This window comes from Choloepus didactylus, chromosome 17 (assembly GCF_015220235.1).
Source record: "Choloepus didactylus isolate mChoDid1 chromosome 17, mChoDid1.pri, whole genome shotgun sequence".
NCBI lineage: Eukaryota > Metazoa > Chordata > Mammalia > Pilosa > Megalonychidae > Choloepus > Choloepus didactylus.
The window spans coordinates 25,017,181-25,032,272 of record NC_051323.1 but is presented as its reverse complement, the minus strand read 5'-3'; the positions used below and the strand labels follow the sequence as shown (position 1 = coordinate 25,032,272).

At 44.4% G+C, this 15,092-nt stretch overlaps 1 protein-coding gene and 1 long non-coding RNA gene across 4 annotated transcripts in view; one reads left to right on the top strand and one right to left on the bottom strand.

The window, feature by feature from the left end:
• MEIS1 (Meis homeobox 1) overlaps positions 1 to 1,079 on the top strand; it is a 129,016-nt gene extending 127,937 nt beyond the window's left edge. For all 3 annotated transcript variants that reach the window (XM_037806920.1, XM_037806919.1, XM_037806921.1), the window contains one exon: positions 1 to 1,079. This exon is cut by the window's left edge and continues 430 nt beyond it. The gene's annotated coding sequence lies outside the window, so the exon portion shown is untranslated.
• A 7,796-nt stretch (positions 1,080 to 8,875) lies between these two features.
• LOC119512005 lies at positions 8,876 to 11,024 on the bottom strand. Its single transcript, XR_005212303.1, has 3 exons — positions 11,014 to 11,024; positions 10,274 to 10,532; positions 8,876 to 9,493 (listed from the first exon to the last, which is right to left on the bottom strand). It is a non-coding gene; the product is annotated as an uncharacterized LOC119512005 (long non-coding RNA).
• Positions 11,025 to 15,092: the final 4,068 nt, after the last annotated feature.

The following is a 15,092-nucleotide window of genomic DNA, read 5'->3' as shown; positions in this document are numbered from 1 at the left end:
CCAACTGAAGTGAATTTGGGGGACATGCTAAATAACTATATAAGACATTAAGAGAACAAAGAGTGAAATATTGTAAATGCTATTATACTGTTATCCATATTACGTTGTTTCTTATAGATTTTTTAAAAAAAATGTGAAATTTTTCCACACTATGTGTGTTGTTTCCATAGCTCTTCACTTCCTCCAGAAGCCTCCTTACATTAAAAAGCCTTACAGTTATCCTGCAAAGGACAGGAAAGTCTGATCTGCAGGATTTTTAGAACATTAAAATAACTATCAAGCAGAAGAATCTTTCTTCTCGCCTAGGATTTCAGCCATGCGCGCGCTCTCTCTTTTCTCTCTCTTTTCCTCTCTCTAGCCTGGGGCTTGAATTTGCATGTCTAATTCATTTACTCACCATATTTGAATTGGCCTGAACAGATGTAAATCAGGAAGGATGGGAAAAACTGCAGTCATCAACAATGATTAATCAGCTGTTGCAGGCAGTGTCTTAAGGAGACTGGTAGGAGGAGGCATGGAAACCAAAAGGCCCTGTGTTTAGAAGCCTAATTGTCACATCAAGCATCATTGTCCCCATGCAACAACCACCACCTTATACATCGCTTCCTGTTTTATGCAGCTCAAAAACATAGACTGAAGATTTATTTTTAATATGTTGACTTTATTTCTGAGCAAAGCATCGGTCATGTGTGTATTTTTCCATAGTCCCACCTTGGAGCATTTATGTAGACATTGTAAATAAATTTTGTGCAAAAAGGACTGGAAAAATGAACTGTATTATTGCAATTTTTTTTTTTTTTTTGTAAAAGTAGCAGTTTGGTATGAGTTGGCATGCATACAAATTTACTAAGTGGGATAAGCTAATTATACTTTTTGTTGTGGATAAACAAATGCTTGTTGATAGCCTTTTTCTATCAAGAAACCAAGGAGCTAATTATTAATAACAATCATTGCACACTGAGTCTTAGTGTTTCTGATGGAAACAGTTTGGATTGTATAATAACGCCAAGCCCAGTTGTAGTCGTTTGAGTGCAGTAATGAAATCTGAATCTAAAATAAAAACAAGATTATTTTTGTCATGCTGACTCTACTGCTTGAAAAATTTCTTTACTGCCCCCCCAAATTTTTAATGATTAATGCAGTCAGTACACATAAAAATTAATTGTAGCTCCCCCAAGACCTATATATTTGAAAATTTTAACCACAAAGTAAATTATTTAATGATAATCCCTGATTTCTTTAAGCTGGCTTAATGAACTCCTAATATCAGCAAATTTAAGGCCTAAGGGTGCTAAACTAACTGTAGACTTATATTACATTCAACAGAATTACTCATCTAATATCAGTGAAATTATTCTTGCACATAATGGTGAATCTAAGTGCAGAGTTAAGTTTTTTTACTCAGGATGTTACCTAGGATGAGAAGTATATGTTTATTAGGAAATTAACTATGTGAATTGAAGAGACCAGACATCAAAATCTAATTTTTACAAATATGCTCTGTGTTCTCATTGGATAAAAACTGGTTATTAACCAATTTTCCAGAACAGCTGTACAGAATTTCTGCATTGCTGCCAGTTAAATGGTACAAAATAATATGTTTAAGCTGGAATAGCTTATAATTTTATTTAAATAAAATTGCTACTATAAAAAGTGCTTTCCAAAGCGAAGGAAAATATACAAATATTTTAATTAAGCCAAATTGGCTTTTAAAAATAAGCCTTTTAGCAGTGATTGCTTTGTAAACAAAGGATGGGTCGGAGAAGGCACCTTAAACTCAAGTCTGACATTCAGGCCTGTGTCACCTTATAAATCCGCCCTGAACAATTCTATTTTCTATTTCAAAAGAGAAACCAGCTGTTGGTTGGGTTTACTAGGTGACATGTGATTGACTGACTCACCTGCTGGAGCAGCCGTCCCTGTTCTCACCTTTTGTTTATGGGGCCTTGTTTTTCAACACATTGATGTGTACAGAGGGAAGCTGAACCTTCAGCAGCCTTCTCCCACAGCATTGTGCTCCCTGCCCGTCCCCCAACCCATATATGGGATTGTTTAAATTTCCCATTTTGACCCAGGGGCTGTTCTTCCTCTACCTAAATAGCCCATATTAGTGAAATAATTCTCTTCTGCTATGTGGTTACCAGCAGTTAGCAACGCATTTATTTAAAAATTAGTAATAAACTTTATAAACTAACCATCTATTTGCCCCCTCCTCCTCCAGTACTTGCCAGGGTGAGTGGGTTATTCGCAGCCTCTATTCTTAAGGAGGCTCTTGCCTGTGGGGGAAGAAAAAGAAAGAGGAGGAAGGACAGGGGGAGAGGGTGGAGAGAAAGAGCGAGCAAGCGAGACACTAGGGGAAGGAGAAAGGTGCAAGAGAAGAGGAGTTAGAGGATATGGGGAATACAAAGAAGCAAGATTATTAGCATCCGATGAATTAGAAAATTGAAACAAACTGTATTTTTCCATGTGTTTCCTCTTCCATTGGACGATTTTGTGAGTCCTGCTCTGCTGTCTGCAGGCTTTTTGCCCCCTGCCTTGACACTACCACCCCTGACACCTCCCCCTCCATGGTATTTTAGCTTTTCCCCTTGTGAATTTCAGAGCCAGCTCTGAGGTTGAGAACACTTATCTGAAAGAGAGAAATAATAGAGGTGCTTAGAGTGTTTTTGATGTTTCTTAAAAGGCAAAAACAAAACGCCCTCTTCCAAACAAGGGCACACAATTGTACCTGCTTTTTATTGGGGGGGGGGGCGTTGGCTGAATGAGACCACTTTTTAGCATGATTTAACATCTTTTCCAAAAAAATTAAAAATATTCTATCCTATCATATTTAATCATCTGTAATTATAACACATTCAAAATGAATAATATGCCTTGACAGTATTTTTATTGTTATTGTTCATTGCATGATGTTCGACTGCTTTAGAAGCACAGGAAAGAGAAGTAAACGCGCTACAAATGGGGAATTACCCTCGTTTAGCATTAAAATTCATTTAGATAAAATTGCCACAAACATTTAAATGGGAAGATTAGTTCCCCCTCACGCCTTATTGCACTCGCTCAATGGTTCCGTTAAGAACATTTTACACGTTGGAAATTCCGTCTTCTCAGACGGCTTGCTGTTTCCTAGTTACCCACATTCAAAGCAAAGGCAGCCGCAAAGGCAGCCGCGGCAGCAGCAGCAGCAGAAAAAAAAAAAAACTTTTGGCAACTGGTCTGCAATTCATCCGCTGCGCGCCCCAGCCTCGCCTCCGCCGGCTGTAAGCCGCTCTTTCTCCACCCCCACCCCTTACCCCCACACACATGTACTCTGCAGAGCCCAATCCTCGAGGAAACAAGTTGTTTAGTTGTACAGCATTTATATATAATGTTAAAATGCAAGGAAATATTAAGAAGCCAGTCTGTCCGTCTCCGGGTCTCCCTTCTCCCCATTCGGTTATGAACCCTCGTTTAGATGAACGTGCTGAGTTTCTCACACCCTCTATCCTGAGCCTGCAATGCACGTTTCTGGGATTTTCTTTTCTGTCAGGATATTTCCAGGAAATTCACCACTGCTTCTTGCTTGTTTAGAAATGTGTGAATTAGTTTGAAAAGTCCATGCAACGTCGTCCGGTTTCTCCTTCCCCTTTTCTAGCCTCTCTCTCTCCTTGTCTCCAGATTCTCTTCCTCCCGCCCTTCCTCCGTCTTCCCCCTCCTCCCTTCGCAGAGCCACAGGAAAAGAGGAACATCGGCTTCGACTGCCATCTTTTGGGGATTTGGAAAAACGACTCGGTAGGAAACGGTGGAAGGCGGCGGCGCTGGGGGTGGGGGGGGAAACCCCTTATCCTGTGTCGGAACTGGCTCCCTTAATCTGATGCTTAAATATTTGATATGGAAAAATTACCCATAAAATTAGTTACTAACAATTTCAAATTGAAATCACTTATCGAATTATAAACGCATTAAAGCTGTATGGATATTGGGAATTTCTCGGGAGGGCAGCGGGTGTCTCCTTGCAGCAAGCCCGGCCCCGCGAATTTCTCCCCGGGCAGAGCGGGATCCCTACGGGGCCCGGGGCGTTGGAGCGCGGCGCAGCAGCCGGGACGCCGGGGTCCGGACCAGGAGGACCTAACCCGCTCCAGGCCCGGGCGGAGGCTCCAGCTTGTTCAGCTCGCCGGGGCGGGAAGGAGCGGCGGTGGGGAGGCTCAGACCTCCGGGCAGACGCGCCTACCGGGAAACTTCACAGTGCAGTTCTCGAAAGAAAAGGGAATAAAAAACAAGATCTGTTCCCCCACTCTGCGTCGGCGTCTCGCATGCGGTGCTCAACTTAGCGCTCGGGTTTTGTTCCTGTGCACAGCGCCCCCCACCCCCAAGCCTGCCGGCGGGGAACCGGAGGACAGATGCCACTGGCCTGGGGGCTGGGCCAGGTTCCGCACCCCGAGAGAAAACTCCCGGGGCCGTGGTGGCGTCTGCGCAGAGCTCAGGCCCAGACGCTGCTGCCCCTGCGGCGGGCTGTGTGCTGGGTCCGGGCCTAGACCCCCCCATCAGCCTTCTCCGCCCCTGCCCTCCTCCCCCCGCCCCCCGCAATCCCAATCCTGAAAGCCAATTTTAAGGGGACTGCTGACTTCATCTTTGGGGACGGGGCGACTCCAGGTCTGTGCAGAAGGTTGTAGAGAGGCACCTCCTGGAGGGCTCCAGGCCCCTTTTCCCCGGGACTGCTCCGGGTGCTTTGTGGTGGACTGGAGGCTTCCTAATGGACTCCGCCCTCGTCGGGGGCCCGGATCTCCCGACCCCGTGGCAGCTGCGGCAGCCAGACAAAGAGCACTTGGGGTGCAGGGGGCACTTGGGACCCGGGCAGCGTCCACCAGGCGGCCCGCGAGTGCCGCGCTTGGGAGTCACAGCGGGGGAGCCGTGGGCAGCACTCCGACACCTCGGGCAGGAGCTCCTCGGAATCACTTTAAAGCCTCAGCAAACTTTCCCCTGCCTTTCAGATCCCGGCAGGCCCGCGGCCCACGTGAAGGCCGTAAAAACATGACTTGATGATGCAAAGCTCCCGGGTAGGTGCTTGAAGGCCTGATGGAGAAACGTGGACTTGGGTAGTGGGGCGCCCTGCTTGGCCCGGACATCTCACTCCTTGTCTCACTCCCATGTCCTTTGCCACCCCGGGCGCCCACCGACTCTGAGGTGGCCCGTAGCACTCAGGGTGGCCTACTGTGCAGAATCTTCATGGGAATCTCAGGGCTCGGGAAAAGGGAATGGGAGAGTGAGAATGGTGGTGTTGGGGGGGGGGGCTCAGGGGCCTAAAGCGGGGTGGTGGTGGTGGCTGACGACGTAGGAGCGGGGGTGGGTGGGTGAGTGGGAGTGTTTCCCTCTGCCGCCTGAACCGCCGGCTGTCTCCGAAGGCGGAGCTGAAAGGAAAAACAAACAACATATTGAGCAATCAGTTCGCCAACGTTTGAGCTTTGAAGAGTCTTTGCCCTGCGAACGGGTACTCCGGGGGTCTCTGAAGCGGGGGTGGCATTTTTAGGCCCTCTGTTCTGGCGGGCAGCACCCGGTGTACGCTCCTCCGTGCCCTGCCTCCTGCCCTCCCGGCGCTCTCAGCCCACCGCGGGAAATCCAAGCGGTGAAGCCCTGGAGAAAAGGATTTAGTTTTATAAGCCAGTCTCCCATCGATCGGGTAATTCCTACCCCTGCCCACTCGCAGACACACTCACCTCTACCCTAAAGCATTAAGTTCATTAAGCGAGCAATGATCTTAATCTCCAGGCGGAAAACGAGTCCCGGGACCTCGCCGACTGGGGGGTAGTAAGTCACCTGCATAACGCACTGGCCCGGCGGGCTCCTCCCGGAGGGACCCTATTGTGGCGGAGCGCACAGCGCGGGGTTCCCTAGCTTCACGCCGGGGAGTGCGGGGTAGGGGTTAGGAACCCGGTGTCTGCTTTCTCCGGATTGGCGACTTCCTCCTAGAGTGGGATTGCGCTCACTCTTTGCTCCTTCTCCTCCCCTCCCTTCTTCCTTTCTTCTCAGGCCCCCCCTCGCATCTCCGTACTCTCTTCCCCCTCTCCTCCCCAAAAGTGGCATGTTCCCTTCTCCACTGACTATCCACAGGCTCTCGCGCCTCCTCCTCTGCAGTCGCAGGTTCCGCAAAGCAGCCCCGGTAACCCAAACTCTGTTCGCGCCCTCCTTTCTCACCCACCTTGCAAGACATATGTGGGTGGGATCGCTCAGCGAGGCCCTTGTGAAGCCACTTGCTGAGGACGCACAGGGTTTTAAAAGAACTGGATCTCTCGATTTAGGGGCAATTTCTGCACCCCTTGCTAACTCTATCCCAAATAAACCCAGCAAAGAAACCATCCCAAAGAAATCCCTCGCAGCCTCCTGGCCCGCCACCTCCCTGGCACCGAGCAGCTTCTGGCAACCCGGAGATAGAGATGGAGGCGAGCCACGCGCCCCAGTCCCCTTACTGGCCGACCCGCCAGGCGCCAGCTTGTTTTGGAGACTCAGTTTCCACTGGGCAATCATGAATGCGGGGAAATCACAACTCAATGCCTATGTAAATTTACGTTCCCGACACTCCCCGCCCCCAATCTGATTTTCAGGACGCGCGTTTTCAGGTAGTCCTAAACTGTGAACAGCGAGCTTTGTGTGTTATCTAGTGGGGGTGGGGATGCAAGAGGAAGAGACTCCCACTGCCCGCTCCAGTCTTTAATGTCTGAAATAACGAAATGCCTGTGTGGCAGCTGCTGCTACAGCCAAAACTAACTCTTTGGAAGACGGAAAAGAGTGAAAGGCAAAGAAAGGCTGTTCATTTTTTTTTCCTTTGGTGCCGTTTGGGATGTCATCTGTTTCCTTGGCGACTGTGTTCAGCCCCGGGAGCCCCTGGGCTCCTGGATTGTTAGGGGGGGAAAGCATGCTATTTCTGCAGCGTCATTTATCACTGTCAGCGCATAATGATTCCCCTTGCAGCCCCTTATTGATGTTTGTAATTGCATTATCTCATAAAGGAGGATGATCAATGAAACCAAGCCGTGCATTCTGGGGTCAGAGGAAGCCAAAGTACTGTTTGTCCCCTTTAATACAACAAGTACTCATTATCTTTAGGTCTGCATTCAAAAAATGATCTGATCTCGGGCTGACCCTGTCGGACATCCCAACACTTTCTAAAACGCGGTTTGTGTAACCTTTTGCTTAAATGCTAAATCAAGTACCTGTCTTGCATTTCAACGAAACAAGATGCTAAAACTGAATGAAAAAAGCATTCCCCCCCCCCCCACTTTTTCCCTGGAGGGGTGCAATCGTCTGAAGACGCACGCGTTTTTGCACTGTAACTGCTTAGCTGTATAATATAGGAAAAAAGCAACCCTCATCAACAAGGGACCCAGGTTATCTAATGAATGAAAAAAATTGGGGGTGGGGGAAAAAAGATAAAGGTATCCGAGACCATTTAACAAGGTCGGTACTAAACGTTCAGAATAATAGCACGTCCGGTTTAATTAACAAGAGCTATAAACTGAATTCCCCGTGATTCTGCTCTAGCTTCTCCTTTTTTACAGAATCATATCTCTTCGGTTTAGATAAATGACTTTTGCGCCTGTTCGATTCTCACAACAACAATAACTAAATCAGTTGAACACTCTGTATCTAAAACGGGCTGCAAACTCTAGCAAATAAAAAGTTCATTTGTCTATTAAGGCAAGTATTTAGTTAAGCAGAAATGTCCCAGTAACATTGAATGGAGTTCATGTAATCCCATGAAAATCAAGTCATCTTGTTGCACTGAAGTAAATGAAAAAAATACAAAGGAGGAAAGGTCCAAGTGTAATTTTAAACTAAATGCATTATTGGACTGTCACAGTAAAAACTTGATTGTTTGGCTGGTCGGTGGGGGTGTGTGTGTGGGGGGTTGGGGTGGACATCAACTTAGCACACATTTAACTAAAAGGTTTTGCAAAGGAAACGTATTCCACGTTTGGTTATCATTTAAATTTGTGCGAAGAGGAGAAAGGGAGACAATTCAAATCCATCATTTTCAGTAAATTCGGGTGAATAACTCCTTCAGAGACAGATTTAAGCAAATATCTTATTTTAAACATTGTAAAGCTGTATGTATTCCCAAAAAAAGTTTCAATCTTCTGAAGATGAATTCTCCCTATCTTAAAAAGAAAAGAAAATTGAGTCCAGATGTTTAAAAGGTCTAGCAATAAATTTGAATTGATAATATAAATTTTAAATAAAAATCTTTCGCCATAGTTGAGAAAATGACTAGTTAAATAAAATAGAGTATGCTCCGATAATTTGACACCTTGACATAAACCTTCAATCCAATGATAACAAAACAAAGGGCTGAAATATTCCCATTTGGAAAAAGAACTCCAATCACAAAGTTAAAAAAAAGTTTTAGCTTTGTTGAACCATCATTTAATTTTTCTTTAGAAGGGAGATTCTTCTATTAAGTAGTATTTCCCAGAAATTCTTTGCCAACTCACTTTGAAATAATATATATTTTGTATTACTTAAATATTCTGGCACTTTTGTGCTTTGAAAATGTTCAAACTGGAATGGATATGCAACCATGCATATATTTAATATAAATGGTATCTTGTTAGCATAAAATATTAAAGGGAAAATAAAACTTTGGGCTTTGTCAGTTGAGAGAGAATTTTTTAGCATAATACTCTGCTTTTCAAAGCTCACGAATGAAATCCCTTGATTTTAACCAATCAACACAAGTCTTTATCTTATTTGGTAGAGGATCTGGCATCTTGTACGTTTTCTATTTTTAATATTTAGTGTTATAGCCCACGGTTAAAATAATGAAAAATTAGTCTCGTTTCAGAAATTATTTATTTATGGAACGAACATGATTAAAACATAAACACACAAACTGCAGCTGCAACAGAAAAAAATCTTGATTTACGGTTATTAAATCTTTGATCGCCATGTTAATGTTTCTTTTTCTACCTTTCATTTGCATTTTAATCTATCGAATCTTTACAATTTTGCTGCCTCCTATTTCAATGATTGATTACAGATCTGAAATAAGGAAAACCAAGCCTAGCTTTTCTTTTCTTCTCTCTTTTTCCTCTCCCCCCACCCTTTCCCTCCCCTTTCCCCTGGGTAGATTTCTGAAACTTTCTCTCAATGCTAATACAGCAGACAGGACAAATTAATTCTGCTCTTTTAAATGTCAAAGATATAAATAAAAAATGTTTTCTGTCCCAAACGTGAATATTTTCCGAGCCGCTTGTTTTCCAGTCATAAAAGATCATCCCAGCAAATCGCAAATAACAGCGAAAGACACACACGTGCGCGCGCGCGCGCGCGCACACACACACACACACACACACACACACACACACACAAGGCGGTGTGGATTTTTTAAAGGATGTGTTGTTAACTGCGATAAAGAAAGGTGAGAAGTTCACTGTCCCTTCATCATGGGTAGCCTCACTACGGCTTCGCTCTCGCTCACACACACATATTCAGAGGTTTGGTCCCGAGTTCTATCTGTGACCTAAGTGACACAAACAGACAAAAACAAGCCTGTTGTTAAGTCGATTTCTTGAAACACGCAGGGTAAAGACAAAAGGGGAAGCGACGCAGGTCTGTTTGTTTTCTTTTTCCGGCTTACCACTGCCCTTTTGCCCCTTTCTCCCCCGCACCCTCCCACACTCCCTCCCCGGATTTCTCCCGCTCGGCGGATGAGCCGGTCATTTGCTGACCGCTTTGCCCATACGCGTCACTTTTCGCGCTGGCGTGAAAGCAAGTGTGGCGGTGGTTTGGGAAGGTGCCGGCCGCACGTAGGCTGCGCTCAGCCTCCCTGCGGGGCCGAATGCCCTCAGGGGCTCTGGAAGGCTCTGGCCCGGAACAGACTGCGCCTCCCGCCTGACTGGGGGTCCGGGCTGGGTGAGCAGCAGTGTCATCAACAGTTGCGGGGACAAGGCGAGACCCAGGTGTGCGAGCCGGGACCGGGTGGGCGTGTGCACATGTTCTCCCGCCAGCCCGCCCTTCTGGAAACCCGAAAGGAGCGCCCCCTGCCCCCCACGTCTGCTCCCGGGGCCGAGCCTCCGTGGTGGGGTCGTCCTGCCCGCGGACGCGGTGGCGCCCGCAGTTGAGCCAGGACAGGCTTCTGAGGCGGGTCCAGGTTGCCCGCGCTCGCGTCCGCGTGTGGAGCGCGGTGCCCGGGTTGGGGAGGGACCCGGGGAAGTCAGAGGGAAGGGAGGCCCCAGAAATCTCTCCATGGGCGCACGTATAGTCTAGAATCGGGGTGAGGACTGTGAGAGGGCGAACTAACCCAGGCGGAGCCTCTCCAACTCGGCCTTTGGACTCCAAGCGCACTCACGGGCGTGCCCACGCCGGGGGCATTTCAGGCCATCTCCCCCGGGCCCGGGCTCCCGAGTCTGCGTTGCATCCTTTCTCCCAGCGACCCCATGGGTGGCTGCCGCGAGGGAGGCGACCTTCGTTAACGTGGACGCACAAAGCGGTGAAGACAGTGAGGGGGAAAAAGACATTTGATCCGGGCGGACCCTTTGTCTTGGAGCAGATTAGGCAGCCTAGAAATAGGAGGAAAAACAGAAAGTCTAGACAGGAAAACGTATCGTGTTCACAAAGTATAAAAATGAACCGAGCAGTCTGGTACCTCAAGGGGTGAAGATGGATCCTTGTAGACAAGTAGGAAGACAAGACTGAGAAGATTTAAAGTGAAAGGAGCGGCAGATTATTAAGAAAGTAACAGTAAGATGTCCCATACACTACAGTTTTATTGTTGGGTAGTAACCACCCGATTTATTTATTGCCAGGGCTATATAATAGAGATAATGACCACAAACTCAAAGATAAATTCTTAGGCGCCTAGCCGGTCAATTCTTTTTTATTTAAGAGAGCAAGCCTGAAAGGTGAGCCTCACCTCCTGCCCTCCTGGAAGATCCGTCTTACTTTCGACCATATTATAAGCATGACATGCAAATAAATAAGTGCTCCTGGGTCTGGGTAGGTAGGCCTGCAGGATTTATTTCAGGTGAGGGAAAAACATACACGGAATATGAATTTCCACAGGAGCCGCGGAGTGATTGCTTTCCTCGGTCTCGGCCGCCTTCTCCTCGCGGTCTCCCTCCCTTTCTGTGGGAGCCGAGAGCGTCCCCTGATAAAGAAACGTGAACGTGTCAGGCTTCAACTCCCTTGTCCTTGACAAATGGACCTGGGGAGCGATGGGGGTGGGGGGACAATGTAAAATGCAAAACGCATCCCCAAAGTAGGTTTATTTGCTGGGACTGCTTAAAGGATTCTTGTTGATGAAGGGAAGGGTGCGTTGTAATTATGACCTCCAGTGTGTGTGTGTATGTGTGTGTGTGGGTGGGTGGGTGAGGGGTGGGGTGGCTATAGGAAGTATAGTAATATTTTGAAATACACAAAATAGGCAAAAGTTTGCTGCCCCGGAACTTGTATGTGTCCTCCACCTGCCAACCTTTCTTGGCTCTCAGTTTTCCTCCCCGGGATAAATACACCCTAAAGTCACGTGAGGGAATTAGGGCTGACCTTCCTCGCTGACCATCAAGGTCAGAAGGGAACGGGCAGTCTCAGGTGCTGGCTCCACCTGACGCAATGGCTGCAATAATGGTCCCGCGGTTGGCATTTAACCAGCGGCCTCGGAGACTTTTCCTCCCCACCTGCGCTCTTTGACAACTCTGCAGAGCCCAGGCTGCCAAGACGAGGTCGGCATCTACTTTCTATATTTTTTTTCCCTCATTTTTATGGGGGTACTATTCAGACATAGAGTGTTTCAATATTACAATAACCACTTATATTCAGAACTTTCTTTGATCAGTGTTGTCCAGAAAAAAACACTTGACAGTGAACTGCGATGAAAAAGAGAGAGGCGCAGAGGAAACGGGAGGGGCGTGCCTGGGTTGGGGAAGAGGGAGAAAGAGATGGAGGTGGGGGTGAAGGGGGTGTGTGGAGTGGAGAGAGACCTAACGACCGCAAAGAGTAGAAGTGGGGGGCGGGTAACGAGAGAAAGAGGAGAGCTAGGAGCGAGAGGGAGACAAGAGGCTGTTGCTGGTGGTTTGTGTGAAGGATGATATTATGAGGCTGAAAGCAGGACACTCCTCGTCAATCTTTTGCAATATTGGTGTCATTCAAGCACAACTTTGTCTTTGAACCAGAATATCTGTTTCAATGATTACCATAAGCACATAAATTACAATCTTCAGAGCCTTCAATATTTCTTTCCGTGCTTTATTAAGTGTTATTGCAGAGGCCATTTATGAAGTGAATGATTCAACTTTTAATCTTTTGTACATTAAAGTGTATTCCACTGAGTTTCCTTTTCAAAATAATCTAAAATAACAAAAAGAAACTAAGCTCATTACATGAAAAAGTGACAAGCATTTTGCTCTCAGCCTGGCAACTTGCCTCACTCACTTCAAAGGATGGTAAACTAATTGTTTCCAGAGTTTATAAGTAATTAAGCTATTATTTGAGGAATTTCTGTAACAGTTTTATTCATGCCAGAGCTTTCTATTTAGAATAGCCAGAGACAAGTCTTCAAAAATACAAAGATTTTAATAATTCTAAAAGTCCCTCCTTATTGTTAATAATGAGAATCATTTTTATTTTAAAAGCATTGGAAAAAAGTAAGCAAATATACCTTTATTCCAGAGTATGTGATAAGTGGAGGTCATTATGTATAATTAATGCTGAAAGGAAAATGAACATGTAATGGCTTCCAAAGTCTAAAACATCTGTAACTATCAAGCTAAGTTTTAAAAAGTTATTTTTTTTAATCAGTCACCTCGATTTGTCTAAATATGTCAGATAGGAAAATACATACCTGATGTCCTTTTAGAATTCCATACGGAATGTTAAAAGCCTTAAACAAATAAGTTTAGTATTTTTAAACCAACTTCTGGTGCCTAGGCAAACAAACATTAATGCCAAGTAATGTGTGCTTGAGTTTCTCATATTTAAATGTACTTGCAGACCTGTAGTTTAAAATAGAAAGAATACTTTTAAAATCTTTTGAAATGTATTAAATTGAAACAAACCATGTTTTTATATTTCAACTTATGTTTGTCATATTTAAACAATTAGTTTTGCTCTAATTGAAATAGTATTAATTAAAGGAAAAAGTTAGACTTTAAAAGGAAATGAATTATTTTGAAAATTTTAGCAAAATATATGACACTTTAATAAATGTTTAAAATATGCAATAATTAACTATTTTAATATAATTTTCCATCAAAATGGTATCATCTCTGTTCTTTGTTTTGTTTTTAGAAAAATCTGTTTTGTTGTCACATGAAAATTTCAAAAATAATAGAATTTTCACATTAGAAAGAGACAACTTTGAAGAATAATACCAAGACATAAATGTGAAGATCCAAGTAAATGCCAGTAAAATCTTATTCAAAGTAAAATAAATTTTCTGGAAGTTGTTAGGAAAAAAATTAAAGCGTGAGCTGGCCCAATATCCAATCCTCTCACCAGAAAAAGTAAGGGTCCACTATAACAGTCATTACAAGGGATGGAATCTCAGCATAGCAAAACAAAAACAAACAAAACAACAACAACAAAAGGAAAACACAACACAGAAACATTCCTCTAAAGCAAAAGTCTAGAGTTTGCTAGAAATTGCAAAAAACAATGCTCTGCATGATATGATTCCGGGTCAGTGTTGTTTGGTAGACTCTGTAAACTCTGGCAATTTATCTCTGTCATTGTGTCACAATGTCTGATTCAATGTTTGCTGTAATATGTTTTCTTTATTCTAATTGACTAACATTGCATTATTAAAAACAAAACTAAAGAGCCCTGGTTAGCAGTAATCCAATCCCAATTGTGTAGCACCATGTGATAACTGACCTTTTGGACACCAGGCACACTTGGATTCACTTTTCGGACACTGAGCTGTTTAAACTGACTTCATTACAAAAGACAATGGTGACTTTGTTGCAACTGGCACCTGCAGTATTTCACACAACACGTGGGTCGTACCTTGCCAAGTCAACCACCACCATGATTCACGCCGGAGCAGGAAGTCACTCTAGGCAAATTTCATAATATGAAATATGCTGTCATGATTAAGGAGAAATGACTTCTTTTTGCACATCCCTTTACAGTCTGGAGACTATTGGCTTGTTTTCTGGTTTTCTTGAGATAAAAATATTATGCCATATGAAAGAGTGCTGCCGATTTTTATGTTGAGGTTTAATGGTTAAGGATTTTATAGCACACTGAATTCAAGATGCCCACAGCAATACAATCCAGATAGAGAAATGCTGTTGTACCACATCTACACCCTACTTGGAAAGGGTTGACTGATGGAAAGGCTTGTCATGAGAGAAGGAGGAGGTGCTAAGTCACTCATCAGCTTTCCAGGCTCCATGATTAGTAATCCTGACTTCTGCTAGAATACCATGCAATTTAACCTCCATGACTCTCTTTCCTAATCTCTAAATGGTACTGATATATTTCTGCAAAGCATTTTGCAATGTAGAATATGGTGAAGAAATGCTTTAAATTATATTGAATAAAACAATAAAAGTCTCTCTCTCAAAGAGTTCCAGATATTTTTTTTTCCTGGGGAGCTCTAAATCATAAAGGAATATCACTGTGTTCTCCAAGTTCTAAATGTCCCTTCAAATTCCAAGATTCTTTCCTTTAATTTTCCCTGCCACCAGAAGTAAAATGACAGTGACTTTTTGTTCCAAAGCCTTTTCTGAGAGTGATTAATACCTTTATTGATTAAGTTCCTTCATGAAATAAGAGGTGACTTTTCTACCAATGTTTGTACTGTGATCCAAAAGACTGAAAAATAAAATGACATGCTACAAAGAGAGGAGTGAAGCCCAACCACTAGAGCGCCTTCTCCTCTCATTCCTCCCCTGTTTGAGAAAATCCACAGATGTACTGGTTTTCATTTAAATTCTGTGTTATTCTAGCCTGGATCTTTCCCTAAATCCATGAACATTTCTAGCATATTACATTGAATGCTTTTTAAGACTGAAAGAATTCTGTGTGTGTGTTGCAGTTTTTGAGCATCTACTGAACACTGGGCACTCAGCACTGGTGGTGAGATTAACATGACGTTGTCTCTGCCCTCAAGAACTCAAGTC